Source organism: Anolis sagrei, chromosome 4 (genome assembly GCF_037176765.1).
Source record: "Anolis sagrei isolate rAnoSag1 chromosome 4, rAnoSag1.mat, whole genome shotgun sequence".
NCBI lineage: Eukaryota > Metazoa > Chordata > Lepidosauria > Squamata > Dactyloidae > Anolis > Anolis sagrei.
The window spans coordinates 48899318-48924099 of NC_090024.1; the positions used below are offsets into that span (position 1 = coordinate 48899318).

The following is a 24782-nucleotide window of genomic DNA, read 5'->3' on the forward strand; positions in this document are numbered from 1 at the left end:
CTAGATTGTAATTAAACTATCCAAGAATCAGATTTTGGAAAAGGATTGGCAATTCTGCAAGCCATAGTCCAAAAAAGGATGATTTCCAGGTTCAGGTAAGTACATACTAGGAATGTGTTGTTTATCTTTCAAAATCAAGCCTTCTGTCAATACTTTTCCTGTGGTGTTTTCAATGAAATGTTTACATCACTATAATCTTATTTTAACCCCTGTAAGTGCTATGCATCTTACGTGCCTTGTTTTTGTTGCATATCTTGTTCAAAGTATAGTGTATTAAACCAACCTATAGTTTCCCTGCTACAGGAACTAATTGCCTTTATTTGGCTACTGCTTAATGTAATAAAGCCTTCAAATTATACAATGTAGACAACTGAACCTTCAAAGAGAGATATATAGTGCTTTTATGTAGCTTCTGTTTAAAATAGCTATGAGAAAGATACCATGTAGAGGAGTTTTTCTTGCCTATCCCTTATGAATCCAAAGGTCTCCCCAATACATTTTTGTCGCAGAAATATTTTATATACTCAGAATATGTTTGATACTCCCAGGTTCTCTGCTTCACTCCAGTATTTGCCTTTTTATGCATCTTTGATAAATAAAACAAAACAAGAAACATACTCCACTGCCTACACCTTACCAAGAGGTCTCAGGTTAAAAGAACACAGATTGCTATGAATAAGCTAATCAATTGTTCATTCTTGTTTTTGAGATTTCTCAGTGGATCCTTAAGCTGTCGCCAGCTATGTACATCACGAGATGGCTAATGCCAACATCAACATGGGACATCACAAAATGTTATATTGCTTCAATAAGTTGAATTGCAGTCAAATTTGGTTGAGAGGTTTCACTTCGTTTTTCACTGCTGAACCTTCAAGTTCAAAGGAAAAGGAGGGGAAAGGACAAAGAGTATTTAAGTATTCTTTCGCAAGATTTGCATTTTTACAGAAAAGAGTTGTAGTTCACTGGGGGCATTTCAACACTGTTGAGAGGAAGTGGAAGAAATCAAGGTAGCAGCTAAGCAAAGGTGGTCCACTTCAAAAGATTAAAAAACCAGGCAATAATAACATTTTTATTCTCTATTCTTTTTTTACTCTGTCTAGAACAAAGGTATGTTAATTTAAAAAAATCTCTAATACACCCACCCTTAAGAACACTAACAAAGGTTAATTTAAAAATGCCTTTAAATGTTTTCAAAAATACTTTGTGGCATTTCAATAGGATTAATGGCTCAATGGTATGCCTATCAGATTTTTCTTTCCACCTCTGCCAACTTATCAAGTGACATAATAGTAGTTATCAGTATACAAATAGAAGCAAACAAACCTTCCAATTTCTATTGTTATATATAGTTTGTAGAGGCACCAATATACTTTGTCAGAGAAGGCTAAAGACCTTATAAAATTATAAATCCCATGACTCCATAGCATTGCGCCATATCAGTTAAAATGTCAAAATGCATCAATTCTGCGGTGTAGATGCACTTCAGAACAACTGAACAGGATGACTATTATTACTTACTTACTTAGGCAATCCCTCGATGTTCCAGTATGATGGCCCTCCAAGTGTAGCATCTTGGCGGTGGATACGTAGGTGGCTGTGGAGACCTATTCTTGATCTGCATGTTCTTCCACAGTGAAAACATCAGTTCCCAGGTGGAAGGTGGTTGGCTCGATGCGCCTTCCTCTTGGCATGTTTTTTCCTTTCGCCCTTCATTCATGCTCCTACAAATACCACAGCACTGCTGGTTGCAGCTGACCTCCAGTTAGAGTGCTCAAGGGCCAGGGCTTCCCAGTTCTCGGTGTCTATGCCATAGATTTTAAGATTAGCTTTAAGTCCATCTTTAAATATCTTTTCCTGTTGACCAACTTTCTGTTTTCCAGTCTTGAGTTGGGAGTCTAATAACTGCTTTGGGAGGCAGTGACTGGACATTTGGACAATGTGGCCAGTCCAGCAGAGTTGATGGAGTAGGAGCATTGTTTCAATGCTGGTGGTCTTTGCGTCTTCCTGCACACTGACATTTGTCTGCCTGTCTTCCCAAGAGATTTGCATAAGTTTTTGGAGGCAACACTGATGGAATCATTTCAGGAGTTGAGTGTGACGTCTGTAGACAGTCCATGTTTTGCAGACATATAGCAGGGTTGGGAGGACAATAGCTCCAATACAAATATAGTTCACAATGAAAAAACCATACAACTGGTTTTTAATAATTATAATCCACTAGTCTATCTACTTATACGGATACCTCTATGATGTATGTCATTTTCATATACATTCCCAGGGAAAAGAGAAGAACATTAATTTACCTGCATTAATTTGGATTCCTGCTATACAGAAAGCCCAGCTTTCTTACATAGAGACACCTCTATGCTATCTGTTATTTACAGAAGAATGGTCCACAAGGAGCATAAGCATATCTTCTTTTGGACACCATCAAAATGTAGTTACTACTATTTCAAAAGGCCATGCATATATTCATTTGATGCTCAGTTGCAACTAAAAGAGTCAACTATACTTTAACATTTCTGGCAAGAACGAGAATGCACTGACAGTTCCATTTAAAACAGATCAGATTTAAAGGTGAATAGTATATAATCTCCTTTATGCTATTTGTCTAAAATTTGGCAAGTGTAATCTTTCCCAAGTGGGCTAATATATCTAACACTCTAATCCAATTTGAAAATACATTTTAACAGCACCTTTTTTTGAAATCTGATGTAATCAGGGGAAATCTTCAGCTTGCTGAATCTTAAGTAGGGCTAGGAGTTAAATCAAGAAAGTGCCATGAATTAGGCAGAGCCAAATGGGTCCATTTTCTGAAGTGATGAACTGGATTAGTAGAAACTCTAATAATAAAACCCCTAACATAAGTCTTTCCTGACTAGTGTGTTTGGAAAGAGGACAGAAATTGATATTCAGCCTATTTTTAAATCAAAACAGGCTGTCTTCCTAGTTTCCTAGAAAACAGAATCCATTTAATGACTGAAAATGGGAGCTTTCAACAGTCTTAAAACATAATGAAAATCCGATGGGTAGTATGATCATGTTCACTATGTGTTCCCCAACTGCTTGGGATCATTGATGAAGAAGCTGCCACAGTTAAAAAAATAAGCAAACTGTAGATAAGACAAATTGCAGTTGAAAAAGACCATGAAAAGATGTGGAATTTATTTTGTAGTCCAATCTTTCAAGTACAGTACCTTACAATCCTAATAATGGCAATTCTTTTCAAAATACAATTGAATTCTCATTGGGGGTGAGAACTTACTCAATCCAAGGGTTTGTTTTTTAAAAAAACTACCTATGCTAGAAGCAAAGCCTGTGTGACAATAGTTACCATAGATGTAGGTTCTTTTAGGCATTATACCAAACACGAAGGGGCATAGGTGAGTGGCCTCAGTAGGAAGAATTTCATCCCTTCCTCCATCTGCTTTTAAATAAGTGTCTTAACTATCCTATCGTAAACCAGCATTGTACTAAACAAAAAGTAATACCATCTGCACCATAGGCCATTGGTGAATACATCTCCTTTTAGCATAAAAGGCAGATGGCCTCATTCATATAGCAATTTGACTTGGTGGAGGCCATCGGTCTAAATTTTCTATCACCAATTTAGTTGTAATTCTACTCTATCTTTATCATATCATGGTTGCCATTCAGCACTGTGCTTGACAAGTTTTTGGATGCCTGCTAATGTGAGGAGCCAATAAGCAAAGATAAATGTGTAGGATTTGGGCTACAATATGTAAGATGGCTTGAAGAATAGCCAGTTTCTATTCTTTAAGGGTCAAGCTAGCCTTCCCACACCTTTTTAACCCTGAAGTGCAACTTACAGTGATGTGATCACCTCTTGTTTACCTGCTATGTCACATCTTTTTCTGGAGGCCTAGAGAATACAATGAGAGTAGGTGGTTGGTACCTCACACAAATATCTGTCTGAACATAAAATTGTGGTGTATACAGGGTTTTTTCAAATCACCCTTTCTGCTCTCAGACTGGAAAGCAACCCTGGGTCAAAATGTTCATAGTCAAACAGCATCAACATGAGAATCTTTCTAGAAATTTAATCCCAACAGGGGGAAGGGAACTTCTTTCTTGTTCTTATCCACAGGTATACATTACTATTGCCTTGGGGTTATGTTGGGGTCTTGGGTTTTTTCTTCACAATTGGGAGAAAGAACATGTTATTATTTCTAGGCTTTTACTACTTCACTACACTACGTGATGAGTCATTTGCCCTTGCCAAATGTAGCTTCTGTAAACTTAACTTTAGCTAACTGTAGCAGAATGTGGTTGTGGGTGCATATTCCAAGACATATTTTACTGAAGGCAATACAATATGAATGGGCACTCTCATCGAAGTAAGTACAGTCATCTGTACTATATTATTTTCCAATGAGAGCATATCTCCAACATGTTATGCTGCGACGAATCAATTACAAACCATCATATTGGCATGTGGAAGTCTTATCTCAAGTGCCTTGGCATTTCAGCTCACCACTGCCGAAAGGCACTGCATTCTTCTTGACAACCTTGAAATATTAGAACAGAAGGCAATGACATTTATGCAAAAGAATTACACATCACATGTTTAGTCACCTTGTAGCCATTATTCTATGTTTAGTTTCTGTACCTCTTACTAATGAGAGAGTATTTGATACCCAGCCCTTTTGGAACATGTTTCTCTCTTCTATGGTTTCACTTAATATGAAACAGATTTTATACAAGGAAGTTTTGGTACAGCAGATGAAGAACATTTTCTCATCGTTCTCTTACAAGCTGCTGGGATTCTGAAGATGTTACTTGGTGCTACTATATAAATCTTTCCAAGAAGGAAAAAAAAGTGCTGCTGTAAAGTGTGAACAAGCTGACACTCTTGGAGCACACATCATTAAAAAGTATAAATGGAAGAGTTTTACCATTACCAAAAAAGAAGCACTATGCACAATACAACTAGATGTTCTGAATATAGAAACAACAACCATTCTTTTCTTAGCAGGAATGGGATCATGTGATCTTCCAGATACTGCTGGACTACAGATCCCATCACTGTAAGGTAACACCAAGAAGTATTTCTCCAATCTTTGGGAACTTATAACAATATTAATAAGTAGCCATTAATATTTTACAAAGGGTCCTTTTGACACCTGGGATCTTAACAACAAATTAACTGGATTGGATTCTGACTTCAAGATACTAAAGTTGACACACTTAACCTAATTTATTTCTGTGGGTTGTCTCTACATATAATTTGGTCTTGAGCTACACATACAACTTGTGGTGATAAAGTCATCTATCAGGATCAATTTCAAGTATAGATGTGGAATTCTCGTCGGGGTCGGACCATTTGTCTAACTACATTTTTGCTATGGAACAAGGGAATAATCGGGAATTAGATACACAAATTATTGGGCCAAGCTATTAGAAAAATGTACCCGATGCTTTGAATGTCAAGCAATATTCTGAAAATAACTTTTTTTTAACTGGATGCAAATTCAATCCAGGCTTTTTCAGCTGCAGCAGTCAAGAATGCTGACATCAGCCTATAAATATAAATAAACATCAGCTCGTTTACTAAAATGGCTTGCTTGCTTTTTTTTGGGGGGGGGGGTGGTGGATGATATAAAACTGAATGCACAGGATGTGTTTGAAAAAGCAAAGATATCCAAAACAAAAAGTGCACGGAGACAAAGTGGATAGTTCTATTAGAGCAGAAGGGACCTCTTTCCCAACTCTCTAAAATGTAAAGCTTAAATATAACTAAATCCAACAAGGCAACAGTAAATAACTGAATTCTCCCATTTCTGAGAACCTTGCACAGAATCCTTGAAAACATGAGAATTCAGTCTGTGTGAGAAAAGGCAAAAAAAACTAAGCTACAAATCCCATGGGCAAACACAAAGAGCTTTAAATAGTACATGGTATTAAATGGAACATGGTTGAGAACTTTTTTGACTTTTAAAGGCTTGCTGCAATTCTGCCTTAATAAAAATGAAATTTTAAACAATAATGCTCCCTTACATATTGCTGCACTTCTCATATCTAAGTCTGACAGCACTGAACAAACACAGTAATGCATAAAAGATGCGTATATCACTTCTGCTTGTGTGGGCCACAGAGAACAATACAGATTTTAAAAAATCATGAATAAGTAGATGTCAGAATTCTTGGTGCCCTAATTTTTTCCTTTTGGTCCCTGTCCATCACTATTACCACCACAATTTTCACATATTTTGGAAGGCCAAATAAACAAATGTAACAGTAGATATAATTACTATTCATTTATGGCAATGTTTCAAATGTGCTAGTGAGTTTACAGAATGTTCAAGAAATTCATCTTATGGCCAGGGGAGCACATAATCTAAAAGACAGCCATGCAAGCTAAAGTAATGTTCATGGGGCAAAGGAATTCTCTATAAAGTCCATAAGCAGAACTGTTTTTAAAAACATGCAAGTATGGAAAAAATATAATCACTGGGTAGAAATTCAGGAAAGCAGATGCAAGTAAAGAAGAGTTTATAGTTGAACACAGAGAGCCTGGTTAATCTGAGATAGAGGAAAATTAGGGCAGATTGCATATGTCTCAGAAAGAGACCAATGTCTGCATCTTTAGAAAGAACCAATCAAGACATAAACTAGCTAAATGAAACTTGGGGATATCACATTGCCTGTACCCTCCAAATTTATGGTAAGGATGAATCCATTCAAACAGAAGACACCTTTTCCTTGAAGCATTCAGAGGAGTGATCCTCTTAGCTTTGATCTTTACTAGTTCCGAAAGAGATGATGCCACAATGCCAAGGAACATGTGCAAAGTGAGTGAAAACTCCTGCCACATATTCACATATATCTGAACAAGATGAGATCACAACACAAGAAACTCCGTCCCATACTTCAAGGTGTATGGGCAAAATCAGCTATATTAGCTTAAAACAGGGCTAGGAATTTAAAAGGAATTTAAAAGCCTTCTCAGTGGTGGCCCCTCAGCTTTGCAATTCCCTCCCAGTGAAATTAGATCAGCGCCCTCCCTCTTGACCTTCTGAAAGAAAGCAAAGACATGACTATGGGACCAAGCCTTTGGTTAGTAAGCAGTGCAAGAAATGAACAGGGATTATGTGCAATTGACATTTGGAATGGTCTCAAATTAAGCTTTTTGGATTATGTGATTTTAATGTTAATATTAATATGTTTTAATTCTATGTTTAATCTCTAAATGTTGTTTATGTTTTATGGTTTAATATGACTTAAATACCATATTTTCTGGCATACAAGGTGACTGGGGGTATAAGACGATCCCCTAACTTTTCAATACAAAATACAGAGTTAGAGATATACTCGCCGTTTAAGACGACTCCACATTCCATGGAGGGATGATGGCCTGCTGGGCCGTCCTCGCAGCCCCCCACCGCTCTACCCACTCTACTTTCAAGGCCCTACTCCATTCCGCCGCTCACCTAATCCGAAGGCCACTGGGCTCACCTTAGGCCCAAGGAAGCACCTCAAGAAGATAACTCCCAGCAGCCCTGGTGACTCCTATGGCTCTCAGATGATGACTCCCTGCAGCCCCAGCAGCATCGTGCCTGGGATGTGCTCACTGAAGCATTCTGGGAGCCATAGTTCCCACTCCTATGGTTCTCAGAATGCCTCAGCGAGCACATCCCAGGCATGTCACCGCCTGGGGCTGCTGGGAATGGTCATCCGGAAGCGCAAGAAAGCACCTTTGGATGACTCCCTGCAGCCCTGGCAGCAGCATGCTGGAGATGTGCTCACTGAAGCATTCTGAGAGCCATAGGAGTCAGGAAACTATGGCTCCCAGAATGCCCCAGTGAGCACATCCCAGGCACACCACCAGTGGGGTTGGGAGTCGTCCGAAGGCGCTTTCTTGGGCGTAGACGAGCCCAGTGGCCTTTGAAGGAGGTGAGCGTTGGGGGCTGAGGAGGGTCATGAAAGTAGAGCAGGGAGAGCGGCAGGGGCCACAGGGACAGCCCAGTGGGCGATCACCTCCGGCAGCTCCATGACACTATGGCCTGCCTCTCCTCCTCCCCATGCCCTCCCTCTGCCTTCCTCCGCCTCCCTCCTTCCTAAGGTAGTTGTGTTTTATTTATTTTTCTTTTAATAATAATAATAATAATAATAATAATTATTATTATTATTATTATTATTATTATTAAACTTTATTTGTACCCCGCTAGCATCTCACGAAGGACTCGATGCGGCTTACAAAGGCCAAGGCCTCAAAACACAACATAACAATACACTTAAAGCAAATTAAAAACAATTAAAGCAGTATTAAAACAACAAAACAACAAGCAATAAACAATACATCAACAAGATAAAACTAGGCTGGGCCAGCGTAAAGGGTACAGGATTAAAAAGTGCTGATGTGACAGTAATATGCAAGGATTATAGGGCAAGTGCAGTGTGCAGTGTGCGGCAGTCTAAGTGCGTCTGGGACTTGGTATTGGAGATTTCCTAATTGGGAAAGGCACATCGGAACAGCCAGGTCTTCAAGTTCTTTCTGAAGACTGCCAATGTAGGGGCCTGTCTAAGATCTTTGGGGAGAGTGTTCCAGAGACGGGGGGCCACCACGGAAAAGGCCCTGTCTCATGTCCCCACCAAACGTGCTTGCGACGCCGGCGGGATCATGAGCAGGGCCTCTTCAGATGAGCGTAGTGAATGCGTGGGTTCGTAGACGGAGATGCGGTCATGCAGGTAGGCTGGTCCCAAACCGTTCAGGGCTTTGTAGGTAAGCACCTGCACCTTAAATTGGGCTCGGAAGATAAACAGCAGCCAGTGGAGCTCCTTGAACAGGAGGGTTGACCTCTCTCTGTAGGGAGCACCAGTTAACATCCTGCCCGCTGCTCGTTGGACAAGTTGGAATTTCCGAGCTGTTTTCAAGGGCAGCCCCACGTAGAGCGCATTACAGTAATCCAACCTGGAGGTGACCAAGGCATGGACCACCCCGGCCAGATCAGCCTTCGCGAGGTACGGTCGCAGTTGGCGCACGAGTCTTAGTTGTGCAAAAGCCCTCCCAGACACCGCCGACGCCTGAGTCTCAAGCGTGAGCGATGAATCCAGGAGGACTCCCAGACTGCGGACCTGTGACTTCAGGGGGAGTGTAACCCTGTCTAACACAGGTTGCCACCCTATACCCCGGTCAGGTTTACGATCGACCAGGAGGACCTCTGTCTTGTCGGGATTGATCTTCAGCTTGTTCCTCCTCATCCAGATAGACACAGCGGCCAGGCACTCGTCCAGCACTCGAGAGGCCTCTTTGGAATTGGGTGGAAATGAGTAGTAGAGTTGTGTGAAATTATTATTATTTTAATTTTATAACCGGTGTACTAGACGACCCCAGACTTTTCATAAGATTTTCCAGGCTTAAGCAGTCATCTAGTACACCGGAAAATACAGTAGTTTAATTCATAGTTATATGTCATTGTTGATTTTATGTTGTTGTTTTTTTACATGTATATTGGCATTAAATTTTGCTATGTTGGAAACTGCTTTGAATCCCCCCAGGGGTGGGACAAGCGATATATAAATACAGTAAATAAATAAATAAAAGACCTCCAGATGTTGTACTACAACTCATTTCTCATTCGTGGTTATGCTAGCTGCCATTTCCCTCACTTGGCTATGTTCACTGTTGGGAGGTGTAATCCAACCACATTGACGGCCAGGCCTGTAGCGAGGGGGTGGTTTTAGGGGTTCAACCCCCCCCCGAAATGTTTCAGATTTTTTTTTAAAAAACCTGGTTTACTCATGAATTTTAACTGGTTAACCAAATCCCCATGCTAAGTCTATGAGATGCAAAAAATTAAGAGTCCCTCCAGAACTGTAAGCAATATCTCAAGCAAATATTGACAATTTATTCACACCGTCATTACTTGCAGCAATAGCCGATGTAGTGAAGCAACCAAGTTGGTTGGGGGAGGGGTGTTGAATGCTCTCATTAAGGAGGCCAGACTTGGTGGAGGTGGTTGACAGGGGCGGAGCTGCAGGCTATTGAAGGCTGCTCTGCTCCCTGCTGTGCTCTTTGCTTCAGCGTGAGCTAGGAGGCAGGGTTTCAACCTCCCCCCCGAAATTTTCAACCTTCCCTGAAATTTTCAACCCCCCCCCTGAAATTTTCAACCTCCCCCCCCCGCCGAAATTGTCAACCCTCCCCGAAATTTTTTTCTGGCTACGGCCCTGTTGACGGCTATGTGATACACACCTCTAATTGAACCAAAATGACTTTCTTCTGAGTAAATGGGCTTTGTGCTGGTATAGTAATCTACTCACACTGGGAGACACTTCTATTAGATCTCCACACATTCAGAGAAACAACTGAAAAAATCCAAATCTCTCTCTCACACACACACATACACACTACACACACACAGACATGAAACGTTATGTCTTTAATAGTAGATGGAAGAAGGTCAGAAGGGGCATTTTGTGTTTCTGAACAATAGCTAGGAAGCAGGGAGGCCAGAAAGCTGCTGAGGATAATTTCTGTTGAACAGAGCCCTAAGTTATTAATAAGACAGAATCTCCTGACCTAGATTTTTTTCCCTAGCTACAAGGAGAAAAAAGAGACTGCTTTCTTTTTTCCCCTTTTTTAATAGCAACATGTTCTATCACATACTGACTTACATTATACAGAGACAAAAAAAGTAAGAAAATGACTATTCTACCTGATTGCATATAGCATAATGAGATCAATCTTTTTTTCTTGAAGCTTTCTCCTATAAGCTCTGGCTTTAAATACACTATCTATCAGAACAACAGTGAAAAAGTGATACTGTCAAGAGGTTACATTTTAGCATCACAATGTTATTTAAGGTAAACACAAAAAAATAAGGCTCATGTCAGCACAAAATAATAAATAGAAACATTCGTTACAGGTTATTGATCTCTTGAGACAGGAGTTTTCTTTAGATTGAATCACACCTGACAAAGGGACAGACATTTTCTTCATCTAAAATTCAAGTTAAATTTAGACAACACACTGTATGTAGCTTACTACCATTTCCAAACTGAATTCTAGTTCAAAATCAGTGACAAATTTGAAATTCAATTTGGTTTTCAAGTGAGTGGTTTTCAACACCATTTCTACAACTTATGTCTTTTTCTGCACCAGCTGTGCTTCTTGATTTCCCATGGACTGGCTAGAGGCAGGAAGAAAGGCGATGGATCAGGCTAGTGCCCAAAGAAGGAAAAGAGAGCATATTACTAAGTACATTTTGAACGTATTTAGAACTAGACCAGTGAACACATGGCCAGATACTTGATCTAGTTGCTCAAGCATGAACCCAGACTGCCATCTATCTCACCTTTGGTCAATCCACTTTTATGAAGTTTAAGTTGGAGTGATGAAAGGGCCACTGATATTGGCTCATGGTAGATTCGATGAAGTATTGACATGAGATAAAATGCAAGGAACTCATATGTGCCTGAACTGATTATAAAAACTATAAAAGAAATATATTCTTCATTTTATTTACTTATTTTAGCATTTTCTCACAAATTGTGATCTTATCCCTTTAAGACAGTGTTTCTCAACCTTCCTAATGCTGTGACCCCTTAATACACTTCCTCAGGTAGTGGTGACCCCCAATCATAAAATTATTTTTGTTGTTACTTCACAACTGTAATTTTGCTACTGTTATGAATCGTAATGTAAATATCTGATATGTAGGAAATATTTTCATTCACTGGCCCAAATTTGGCACAAATACCGATTTTGAATACTGGTGGAGTTGGGGGGAGGTTGATTTTGTCATTTAGGAGTTATAGTTGCTGGGATTTATAGTTCACCATCAAAGAGCATTCTGAACTCCATCAGAAATGGAACTGAACCAAAATTGGCACACAGAACTCCCAGGACAAACAGAAAATACTGGGAAGGTTTGGTGGGCATTGACCTTGAGTTTTGTTCACCTACATCCAGAGAACATTGTGGACTCAAACAATGATAGATCTGGACCAAACTTGGCACAAATACTCAATGTGCCCAAATGTGAACACTGGTGGAGTTTGGAGGAAATAGAGCTTGACATTTGGAAGTTGTAGTTGCTGGGATTTATTGTTCACTTACAATCAAAGAGCATTCTGAACCACAACAATGATAGAGCTGGGCCAGACTTCCCACACAGAACCCTCATGCTTTGAAGGGACTTGTTGCGCGAGCCTCCCTCCAGCCTCACACATTGTCCCTCGCTCACACATGTATACTACACTGTCATGCACCAATTATGCCTTCTCTCCCCTCTCCACTCGGAGTCTCAGAAACAGCTCTCCCCTTGGCTGAGAGGCCGGCCAATCATAGCAGAGGAGGGCTTTTGGTGGGAGGATTCACTTTCTGTTTCCAAAAAGGAAGAGGACAGCCGGAGAGATCTTCAGCCTTCACTGCCAAAGAGGTTCCTAAGACCATCAGAAATACATGTTTTCTGATGGTCTTTAGTGACCCCTCTGAAACCCCCCTCGTGACCTGCCAGGGTCCTGACCTCTAGGTTGAAAAATGCTGCTTTAAGAGAACCTACCCAGCCTGATGTCCTACACATTCCACTGACCATACTGGGCCAAAAGAATATGAGAATATCTACTTGTAAAAGGTATCTCAAAGGGGAAGATAACAGTTTTGCATCCGAATAGGAATTACTCTTAGGATACTTTTATGAAATCCTATATTTTAAGAAAGGAGCTTTAAAACATAGAGCAGCTGGCAGTGATTCTCTAAGACAGGACTAAGTCGCAATCCTACTTGAATCTTTCTTGAAGATGCCAAGGATTAAAACTGTGACTTTCTACATAAAAAGATGCTCTGTACTTGGCTACAAAAACTCTGGCTTGTTTCTTGAACAAAGAAGAACTGAGAGCATTAAAGGGCAACACTTGGTTGAAGGATATTTGGCTGTATTTCAGCATGACACCCAAACATCTTCTCTTTTTATATTTGCAACCGAAGTCTCAAACTGCCATCTGTACTGAAAGATGAATGACAAGAAATTGCTTTCTTGAGAACAGCGACTTAAAAGTTAACACATGTGAAAAGTTATCATTACATCCATGACAATTGCTTTAGGGCCAACCACTGTATTGCAGTAACAAATATTTTTTTCAATTTTCCAGTCAATTCTATGTTGAGGCATCAGCAATGATACAGAACAGAAAGCTTCCAATAATTGAAAAAATCAAACTGCTGTTTCTATTTCTAAAAACACACAACTTCATAAACATCGATTAGTAATAAAACAAACCAACATAAAAACTTCTAAACTATGTAGTTTCAAAGCTAACAACAATTATTTTAAAGGGACCAGCCCCAAATTATTGTTTTTCAGGCATGTGTTATATGACCTCAATGCACATCTTTTTCAGTACCTTAGGATTAGTCTGTACGCCTTATTGGAATAAGCACCAATGAGTGAAGTGGGACATTCCTCTGAATATATAGCATTTCACTCCATACTTATCTGACTTCAGTGCCATTATTTGAAAAAGACATGTACATGTAAACAAAGTATGGGTAACAGATGCCTGCTTAATTTTCTCCCCCCCCCCCCCCCAACAGCAACAGTTCGACCCGAATGGCGTTATGTATTTAAGGAAACTGAATGATTGTCCCTCTTATATTAAATTGAAATTGGAAAGTACTCTGTGAGTATTATCTATGGTGAAGGTAAGGAAGATCTACAGCTACCACCTCCAGAGATTGCCTCCCAATGGTTTCAACATTATAATGGGGAAATGTGCCTATTTTAAATGCATTTACTTTTGCACCTTCAAGAATGCTACCAGGTATATATAAAGGATACCTGCCTTATGTTGATATTAAAAAATTAAGATACTGTTAATCTTACAATGCAATTGTCCTTTTAGACTCAAAGGGATAGCTCCTAACTTCTATGCATGCAATTATTTAACTGTCTCCGATTTTACACTAGGTTTCATGTTGAAGAGACCTGGACCAATCACTTTGTTTTATCTAACTTCTTTAAAGCACGTTTTTCAATTTACTAAACTGTTAAAAATGGCAAATGCCTTACCAAATAACATACACACTTACAGAAAAAAGCAGAACTATGGAACTAATGAATGCTCTTGTCAGTGGTTATTAATTTTGTCATTTTAGCCTAAAATGGAACACCCTTTTCCTGAGAGGAAGGATTGCTCCCTGAGGAGTTGCACAATTTCAGAGATCAAATGTTAAAACAAAGACAGTTTTATATAAATACTGCAGGTTACGTTTTGCTGTGGGCAGGAAAAACAGATGAAATGACATCTATTTCTCTGATTATATTCATTTCAAAGAGTAAATGGAAGAAGCAAAGTCGATAGTATGCATATGTAGACGTACAAAACTGGCCCCATGTGTGATATCAATGGCAATAAAATGTATACACTGAATAGACTGCATACTGGGAATATTACTGATACTTGTAAGAGATCTCAAAATTCACTGCTTTCATACTGTTTTAGTTAAAATGAATGAAACTTTGCAAACTGTCTAACATCCACGTGTGAAAATCTAAACACTCAACTGGCTAGATCCAAAGGATATGATTCATCCTTCAATTCCATTAATATCAGTGGAATGTAATTCAGAGATAATTAATTTATCCCACTGCTTTTTAAAAAACCAACCAATGGCAACGTTCAGCTGTACCTGGGCCATGTTTCTTATCAAACAATTCTTAGAATTGGAAGACCTGCATGTAATTAACCATTATCCAGACAGTCTCTATATTCTATAACTTGGACATTAAAAGCCCTTATTACCCACTTGCTGTACCATGAAGCATCATTTCATTCTTCCTCTTGAGAGAGAAACTAGGTCAAGAGAAGAAAGGAGACACCTGTGTGACAGACAAGCTATCACAGAGTCACTCAGCTATAACATCTCCAGATTAGTTATATTTCACAGAACAATTCCTATAGTCAATTGTTTATATTCCAATTACTTCTGGACATATCTAGTCTCAAATTCCTCTTATCTATCCAAAGCTCTCCTTCAAACCTACATGGAAGTAATTAAATTATTACTTCATTTTATTAAAAAGGAAACTGATGTACAAACACAAAGTGATCCACATTCAAGAATAAAACTGTGTTTTTATTTTATTTTATGTTTTAATAGTGGTTATTTTTATAACTTTTATGTTATACTGTTTTTATACTCATGTACTGTTTATGTTATATACTACAATTATAGTGTCTTGTAAGCCGCCCTGAATCCCTTTTGGGAGATGGTGGCGGGATATAAATAAAGATTTTACATCCTCTCAAAAAGTTCCACCTCTCAGGAATGATAACATTCCTTTGCTTCTGTGATCCAAAGATAATTGCCGGTGTATGGCAAACATTTCAAGGAAGGACTTTCTGGCTTTCAAAGAGTCTACTAGTTACAATATATTGCAGATTGAAAGGAATAGATGTGTGGGATTCTCACTGGCAGTTACCCTAAAATCCAACCAGCTATTAAAACAACAAAATAGAATTAGAACTTGTTATCTTGAAATTAGTGTACCTCATCATGTCAGCAAAAAAGCTGAGATTGCAGAAGATATATCTCTTTGTAATGTCATCCTTTTGAAGTCTGGAGACATCTTTCAACATAGATTTGTATGAGTCAGAGCAATGTTCTACAAGAAAAGAAAACCAAGTCCTGATTTTCTCCCCCAGGTTAGGCATAAACATCACTTCAAGCCCCTCTTGCAAATCCATACTCCCATCCTACACAGATACCAAACATACATCCAGAAATCATACAATTTAGTTTTAGGTTACAAAATTAGCACAGTAAGATCCAGCAGTTTCATATTTGTCCTTTTTAAACAAGATGAATTCATTGCATTACCAAAATATTCAAAAGTTAGCTTCATTATTTCTGATTTCATTTCTATAAAGAGAGGAAAAATATTTTAAATAAAATAAATACTAAATATATTTTTGTTCCCTGACCCATTCCAATAAAATATATAAATATTTTATTTGTGTCAGAAACAAATTGAGGGTAAAGCTGTAATGTATTTAAAAACATAAACAAAGTCAAACACTTGGCACATACTAAATGTCTCTTGACCAGTAGCTGGCCACTTGGGAGTGCCTCTGGTGTTGCTATAAGAAGGTCCTCTATTGTGCATGCAGCAGGGCTCAGATTGCATTGTAATAAGTGGCCAGAGAACAAAATATATAAATATTTTGTTCTCTGACCTATTTCAATATATTAAAAACATTCTGACTAATATACCAATACAAGTTTTTCTCCTTCTCTTCGTAACATACATCCCAAAGGATTTTAAACTAAATAATAAATGAGATTCAACACATACTGGAAATCTGAAAAACAATGTGAGTCGGAATACAGTCAGACCTACAGGAGCCTGATGAAAAACATGAAGAGCAATAAAGTCACCATACAGAAAACTGTCAATACCACCAAACTAGAAATGTGCAACACTGAAACATACAGAAAGATCACACTGGCTTCACCAAAACATCATGTTTTCTCATGAAGTATCTAAAGTACAAAGCCTCAGTTTAGTCATATGATGACAGGCTGAATATGTGTGGGCTTTTTATGACCCTTAAACAACCAGAAGGTCTCAATTATGTCTGAGTAGGAGTCATGTTATCCGACAAATGTTGTGGAATTGAGAGTCAATATATCCTAAGCTAGTACTGACAATGTTGAGGAATGCTGCAAAGTTCAGTCTTAACGGTATGTATGATTTCTGCCTCATGCAACTGGATTGTATTCAGTGGTTATGAGAGATTACAAACATCTTGTGTCAACAAAAGTAAAAGAAACGAGAAAAGATGAAAAACACTGACAAAACGAATCCTTACATACACACCCACACACACTTAAATATGCAAATCTTTATGCAATGAAGATTTGTCATGATGAGAATTTCACCTCCTGGGGAAATGATCTCAAACCTGGGAGACTTCAAATATTATGAGAAAACAAGGAACACCCAAACAACAGTGATTGCATGTCACCCAAGCAAATGCTTTCATTTAAAGGCATAAGGATAGATGATATACCCTCCCATCTATTCTACATCTGACCAACAAAGCTCTTTAGTTATGGTCATCTTTGGGCCTGGGGGCCATACAGAACAAACTTTCCCATGAACATATTTAGAACAAGATCTTGAATACACTTCTCCCCTTTTTATATACCTCATGAGCCTATCAGGTTACTAATGAGGATTCCTCTACAATAGATCAGCTTCATTTCCTTGCTTACTGGACCTTCTCCAGAGGTCCCCATTTATATTTCTCCCCAAACCTTTTTCTAATCTTAAACAGAGAAATGTGGGTGACAACTTCCAAGAAGTCTTCAATCTATTTCTAGAGTTTGAAATGCCTTATTCTTCAAGGTGGCCAATGTTCTTTAGCACACTCAATTATGCATCAAAGTATTTGTGAAAATTTCAGCCATTATAACAACTAGTACATATTTTTAAAATATTGAAGAAGAAAAAACATGATTACTGGTCTGCTGGGATTACTCTGCATGGTTTTTTAGCAATCAAGCAGTTTGATTTTTCTTTAATATTGTTCTGAGTCAATATCATGTATAATTTAATCTTATATCCTTTAAAGATTACATTGTATGTTATGAAACTTTACTATATGTTGGAAATGGCAACCTTCTGCAATTCTCCTATACAAGTTGTTTGTATAGAATTCAGATTGCTTACTGTGGTGTGTGCGTGTGTTGGTATGCAGTTTTCCTTAACTCTTGATGTGGGAGGGGCTGCAGACCATATTATCAGATCTAGGACTATTCAGATCTCAGAGTTCATTTCAGAAGTCAGTCGAAACAGAATGCTTTAGAGAGATAGAGACTTTCAAACCAGAGAGATGCTTTAGACTTTGGACTGATTATAAGAAAGATGCCATGTGTTATCTGCACAGAGAAGCTACTTCAAATCCTATCTGTAACTGGATTGATAAGTAATGTACCTGTATGATGAATACATGAAGTTTGTATGTTAACCAGACATGTTACCTTTAAGGAAGAGTACTTATTTTGGTCTCTTGAGAGCAAGATTTAAAAGCAATATATTTTATGGGAGAGTAGATGTTTTGGGCAACTGAAAAGAACACTTCTGAAACTCTGCTGGTTTTTTTTGGGGGGGGGGGCATTGGCATATCTTTGTTCCTAACAGTTCAAATAGATATGTAAGTATATCAGTCTAACAGCTGAGAAGCCTAAATTGCTTTGCATCAATACTAGTAGATATTTACCACTAAGGAGCAGGTTGACTCAAGTGAGGTTTTAACTCTTCTCAAGAAGATTGTACTTTCAAAGGGTTATGATTATTCCAAATAGTATGAATGCCAATTAATCCCCAAAAGGATCACACTTCCAGAAGTCTCTGGAGATTTCTGGTTTTCCCAAATGCTTATGGAGATTTCCATTTTCCAAAATTATAATGGATATAACTCATAGGCAAGAGCTCTTACTTCATGAACTTTCTATCAGAAAATACACAAATTGTGGTTTCCATCACTGCAATGAGATTATTGGATTATGGCATATATTTCTCTGTTGTCAAACATTAATCAATTAACTGGCAAAAATGTGCAGTTTAATAAGTTAGAAAATGCATAAAAGTAATGTGATTTCTACCTACATTTGAGAGACTACTTTAAATTTTCTTCTACAGAAAAAAAACAATAATCTTCCTTTGAAATCTGAGTACTTTCCAAGCTTTTTAAGAAGTCAGCTCTCATAGAAGCCTAATTTCACATAATGTTGTGACAGATGTGTACCAGATTTGGGACAGGCTAGGAGCTTGGCCTAGAGGAAGGAACCTTGTCTTTATTTATTCATAATAGAGTGAAAGCACTCAAGTCAGTTCCTAAATCAAGTCATAAATATGTAATTTTTCTGGCCTAGTATTATGGTAGCTTCTACATTTTATGATCTTTGCTTTATGTTTTTTTTTAACGAAAAGGTTTTGTAGCCACTTTATTGAGTAGAACAGCAGGGTACAATTATTATATATGCGGCATGCTATATATTTCTTCAGTGAAATACAGAGTCTCAGAATAAATCTTTGTTAGTTAAGAATAAGTAACATGAGCTGATAGTGCAGGGATGCAACAGTATCCCTGATATGTTAGTAATTAATGACATCTTTGAAAGTAAAATGCTTAAGGTTAGGTTTTCCTTTTTCTGTCCTGTGATTATTTCTGGGTGCCATGAAAAAAGTTTGAAAAATAACCAAAGCATTTTTAAATTCCAGTGTCACAAGTTTCTTGGAAAGGTGAAGGATTCAAGGATTACAGTTTCCCTCAAGGAGGGCTATGAAAATGCTTTACTATGCCGATAATTCCAATGGCTTGCTCAATTTCTGTTTTGTAATAATAACAACAACAACAACAACTTTATATGCTGCTCTATCTCCCCGAGGGGACTCAGGGCGGTTTCCAAGTAACATAAAGGTTCATAAAGTTTTCACATTATTTTATTTTCCAAGGTAAAATGACACTACCTAGAAGAAATCCTCCCCCTTGTGCGACTGTGGAGCAGAACAAACAACTCCACATTTGTGTGCTTCCCCACAATGCTCTGCCTCATGCACCGAGGAAGAATTGCTTAAAGCTACAGACAATGCGGTTGCTGTTGCCCGTTTTTGGTCTAAAATTATTTAGCCGCTTGTGCTCCCTCTATTTTATCAGTTTTATACTTATTTATGCAATGCTTTTGACACGAAATAAATAAATATTCCAAGGAAACCATGTACATCTCTCCCAGAATACTAGCATATTGCAGGTATGTTACATAGGTTAAGTCATAGATTTAATTCATGGAGGCAATGACAATATCTATGTGCCAACATAATTGTCTCTCTTCAAATCTGTTATTCAAAGTAAGTCCAGTCACAGAAGATAAGCTGTCCTTCAAAGCAGTTTGTCTGCTATTGTTTCTCTTCTCACCAAGGAGCCATTTATCAGTCTCCAATAAACCATGAGTGTTCAGGACACTTTGAAACTCACTGCTTTAGAAGACTGAGGCACAGCTGAATAAAATCCCACATTTTCTGCTATGAACTGGGATATATGGCAGTGCGGATTCAGATATCCCAGTTCAAAGAAGATATAGTGGGATTTTGCACCTTGATATTCTGGGTGAAGGGCCCTGGGTCAACATTTGGTAGGTCACGGGTCCCACACAGCCCAAACTTAGTTATAAATAAAAACTGTTCAAGAATACCAGGTCAAAGTTCTGTAGTATCCCATTCAAAGACCCTCCCGAGTCTGAAGAGGAATATTGCACTCTCCTGAGTATAGTTCTCAATCCAGCTGTGAACTCACCTGGAAACACTGTCATCTAGCTTTCACCTAGTTTGCTCATTCAACCATCCATTGTGAGGGAAAGAACTCCCTCTGAAATCAGTGATTACTTTTATCCCTACATAACAGTTGAACATATTTTTCCTGAGCTTCAAAAAAAGCTGAGATTCAAAGAAGGAACTTCTCAGTCCACCGTTTATACTCAGACACAGTACAGTACTGGCTCTGTGATGTGATGGTAGAGATGCTGCGATGCTGGCATAACATCAATGCAAAGGAAGAAAATAAAGTTAAAAGGATTAAGAATTGGGACAGACACCTATTGAGAGGATTTTGGCTGAAAGATGTCCTCTGTCAGGAGCTGAGTCTTACATCCTCTTCTAGATCCATGCCAACACGACAATTCTATAATACTATCAAATACTGTAACACTATACTGACTTTATAGTAACTGTATAAAGATGTGATGTAACCAGTCATTCCAATTTCATAAATGTTGCCTATAAAACGTGGCTGTATTTTGACAACACAGTCCTATTCATGTGTAAACAAATGCAATGTGTTAAACAAAACATCACTTGGCAATTTCAGAATAGATACAAGGGCTACCCAATAGGCCAAATCCTTGTGTCAGCAGGACAGCTGACCAACAGATTAGCAGTTCGAATCCTGAGAGAGCAGGTTGAGCTCCCTCTGTCACCTCCAGCTCTCCATGAGGGGACATGAGAGAAGCCTCCCACAAGGTTGGTAAAACACCAAAGATCAGGGCATCCTCTGGGCAATGTCCTTGCAGATGGCCAATTCTCTCACACCAGAAGCAAGTTGCAGTTTCTCAAGCTGCTGCTGACATTAAAAAAAACACCCACCTTTTAAAAGGAAAAAAGTAGAGGTGTACATTATTATAATTATTATGTTAGAAGCCTTTGGTGGTGTGATGGGTTAAAACCTTTTGCTGGCAGGACTACTGACTGAAAGGTCGGTGGTTCGAATTGGGGGAGCAGGGTGAGTTCCCATCTGTCAGCTCCAGCTTCCCATGTGGGGACATGAGAGAAGCCTCCCACAGGCTGGTAACACATTGAGACATCCTTGCAGATGGCCAATTCTCTCACACTAGATGCGACTTGCAGTTTCTCAAGTCACTCTGGACACAAAAAAAATATGTTTCCACTTTATCTCTCCCAAAAGAGAATCAAATTGGCTTACAATTAAAAGTATGACCACATAATTTAAAATATGCAAACATGCAAACATTAAAACAGAGTTAAACACAGTAGTATTAATTTTTTAAAAAATTAAAGCTGAAAATCATAGCACCCTCTATGAAGCTAGAATCACACAAATTGCAAGCGTACACTCTACCTTGCAATTTAATTGCAAATACACACAGGTGAGAGTAGGACTACATCACATGGAGCTGGTACGCAAAGCCAAATTAACACCTTCCTCACAACACTTAGGAAGAAAGCCCAGGGCAGCACTTCACAAGAACAGAAGCTCCTCCTTATCCAAAAGTAAACTTCACTGAAGATGGTGACAGATGAACATCCCAAAGCAGAATAATAATAATAATAATAATAATAACAAATCCTTCACAACACACCAATATCAAATGTGAGATGATATGCTCAGTGAGTGCTGGCCTGTTGGTGGGTCTGCCTTCCTTCCAAGGGCAGCAGGAAAGTAGACAGGCTCCCATCCATACGATGATGATGCTCAGGTTGGAGAGGAACCCTCTTCCAAGCAGCAGGAAATCAACAAACCCAAGGAACTGTGGTCTCAAAACACACCAACATCAAACGTGAGAAGATATGCTCAGAGTGCTGGCCTGTGGGTAGGATTGTGGTCTCAGGTGTCTAAGCCTCCTCCTGCTTTCCCTAAGAGTGACTTCTACTTCTACAAGAGGAGGAAGAAACTACTGACTCCCATCTATAGAAAGATGATGATGATGCCCAGGTTGAAGAGGAACCTTCTTCCAAGCAGCAGGAACACAACCAACCCAAGGGACTGTGGTCTCAGGTATCTAAGCCTCCTCCTGCTTTCCCTAAGAGTGACTTCTATCTCTACAGGAGGAGGAAGAAACCACTGACCACCACCACACATGCCAATAGCTGGAGGGGGTGGGGAGCAGGAAGCCAAGCTCTCCTCCTCCTCTTCCTCGCCTCTCTCCCAATACAACCCCGATTCTTCCGCTTTCCTCGTGAGCCCAGGGATGGCTGCTTCCTCCTCTGCTTCCCAAGCGCCTCCCCGTTTTCTGTAAGGGTCTCAAACACAAGCCCCTCTCTCCTCTTTGACACTGGGGAGGGGGCTGCACAGCCCAGTCCAGGTGCTGGGAGCCGGCGCCTGCGGAATGGCCACCCTCCCCTTTGCCTTTTGCCAGCCCCGACCTGGGCGACCAAGAGGCGTGCTGTGCTTGGAGGGGGTGGGCGAGGGAAGGGACCCTCGGAGCTCTCCCCGTGCCCTCCGCCGCCCTCTGCCTCACCTGGGGAGCTCCTCAAGGCCAGGATGGAGGCGGAGGCGAAGGCTCCTCCAGGGGAGCCGAGCTTCAGAAGAGAGTCGGGGGCCAAGCCCTCCCGGCCGCCAGCGCGCCAGCCTCCCTGCGCGCATTGAATGAAACTCTTTCCCCAGCTCCTCCGCCCGCCGCCTCCTTCCCACGGCTTGGCCAAGGCGGAGAGAGAGGGGGGGGGGTGTCCACTACGAAGACGGCGCAGCCCTTTTCTTCCTCCCACGGAAGCTGAGCCCCCAGCCCCGGCCCCTGGAGAGCCCTTGGGAGCTGGGCGCAAGGGCTTGGGCTCTGAGTGGCGGCCCGGCTGGGTTGTCTTTCTGCCTGGCCGCCTTGCCTCTCGCTTCCCCTGCTTTCTCCCGAGATGGTTTGGTCCACTCCGAAATGGGGAAGGGGCGGGGCGGGGATGCTGCTGCTGCTGCTCCTGCCTCTGTGTCTCGCGCACAATAGGCCTCCTCCATGTAACGGAGCTCTGGAGAGCCCCCCCCCCCCCCACCTTGGAAGGTAATGGTCGGAATCGGCACCCAGAGAAAGAGAGAGAGATGTGCAAGAGAGGAGGAGGAGGAAACCACAACACAGAGCACAGCTAGCCAATGCAGGCGGTTTAGTAGAGCAGCATTAAGTTAGAACAGTGTTTCTCAACCTTCCCAATGCCAGGAAATACATGTAAAATAGAAAAATGTATCATGGTTTCAACAACTAAAAGAATATAAAGATAAAAGATAGGTTTTTCAAGGGGGGAAAATTCAAAGTGGGATAAATTGTTACAAGTAGGGAAAAAAAGTGATCAATAAAATAAATAATATAAATATAAAAATAAAATAAATATATAATTATAAATATAAATAACATAAATTAAAATAAAATATAAAAGAAAATAAAAATGGTCTGTGTATTGTCGAAGGCTTTCATGGCTGGAATCACTAGGTTCTTGTGGGTTTTTTCGGGCTATAGGGCCATGTTCTAGAGGCATTTCTTCTGACGTTTCGCCTGCATCTATGGCAAGCATCCTCAGAGGTAGTGAGGTCTGTTGGGATTAGGACAATCGGTTTATATATCTGTGGAATGGCTGGGGTGGGGCAAAGAGCTCTTCTCTGCTGGAGCTAGGTGTGAATGTTTCAACTGACCACCTTCATTAGCATTTGAAGGCCTGGCTGAGCCTGGGAAAATCTTTTGTTGAGAGGTGTTAAGATGTGCCTGGTTGTTTCCTCTCTGCTGTTTTGCTGTTGTAATTTTAGAGTTTTTTAAATACTGGTAGCCAGATTTTGTTCATTTTCATGGTTTCCTCCTTTCTGTTGAAGTTGTCCGCATGCTTGTGTATTTCAATGGCTTCTCTGTGTAGTCTGACATGGTGGTTGTTGGTGTGGTCCAGCATTTCTGTGTTCTCAAATAATATGCTGTGTCCAGGCTGGTTCATCAGGTGCTCTGCTATGGCTGACTTCTCTGGTTGAAGTAGTCTGCAGTGCCTTTCATGTTCCTTGATTCGTGTTTGGGCAAAGCTGCGTTTGGTGGTCCCTATGTAGACTTGTCCACAGCTGCATGGAATACGGTAGACTCCTGCAGAGATGAGAGGATCCCTCTTGTCCTTTGCTGAACATAGCATTTGTTGGATTTTCTTGGTGGATTTGTAGATTGTTTGTATGTTGTGTTTCCTCATCAGCTTCCCTGGTCTGGATTGGCTCTGAAAGTGAAGAGAGGGGGGCTAGGGGACAGTTCCACCTTGCCTCCTGTGCTATGCTAATAATAATAATAATAATAATAATAATAATAATAATAATTTATATATTAAAAATGCTCTGTGCATAATGAGTACCTTAAAAACAAAAGAACCAATGAACAAAATCATACCAAATTTGGCAACAAAACATCTCACAACACAAGGAGTGACTATCACTCAAAAATTATGATTTTGTCATTTGGGAGTTGTAGTTGCTGGGATTTATAGTTCACCTACAACCAAAGTGCATTCTGAACGCCATCA

General features: G+C 39.8%; 1 protein-coding gene across 2 annotated transcripts in view; it reads right to left on the reverse strand.

The window, feature by feature from the left end:
* FAM110B (family with sequence similarity 110 member B) overlaps positions 1-23175 on the reverse strand; it is an 84206-nt gene extending 61031 nt beyond the window's left edge. The window contains exon 1 of one of the 2 annotated variants that reach the window (XM_060775355.2): positions 22781-23175. The gene's annotated coding sequence lies outside the window, so the exon portion shown is untranslated. Of the gene's footprint in view, positions 1-21901; positions 22457-22780 lie in introns of those variants that run through there. The other variant, XM_060775357.2, reaches the window with a different exon arrangement.
* Between the last annotated feature and the right edge of the window lie 1607 nt (positions 23176-24782).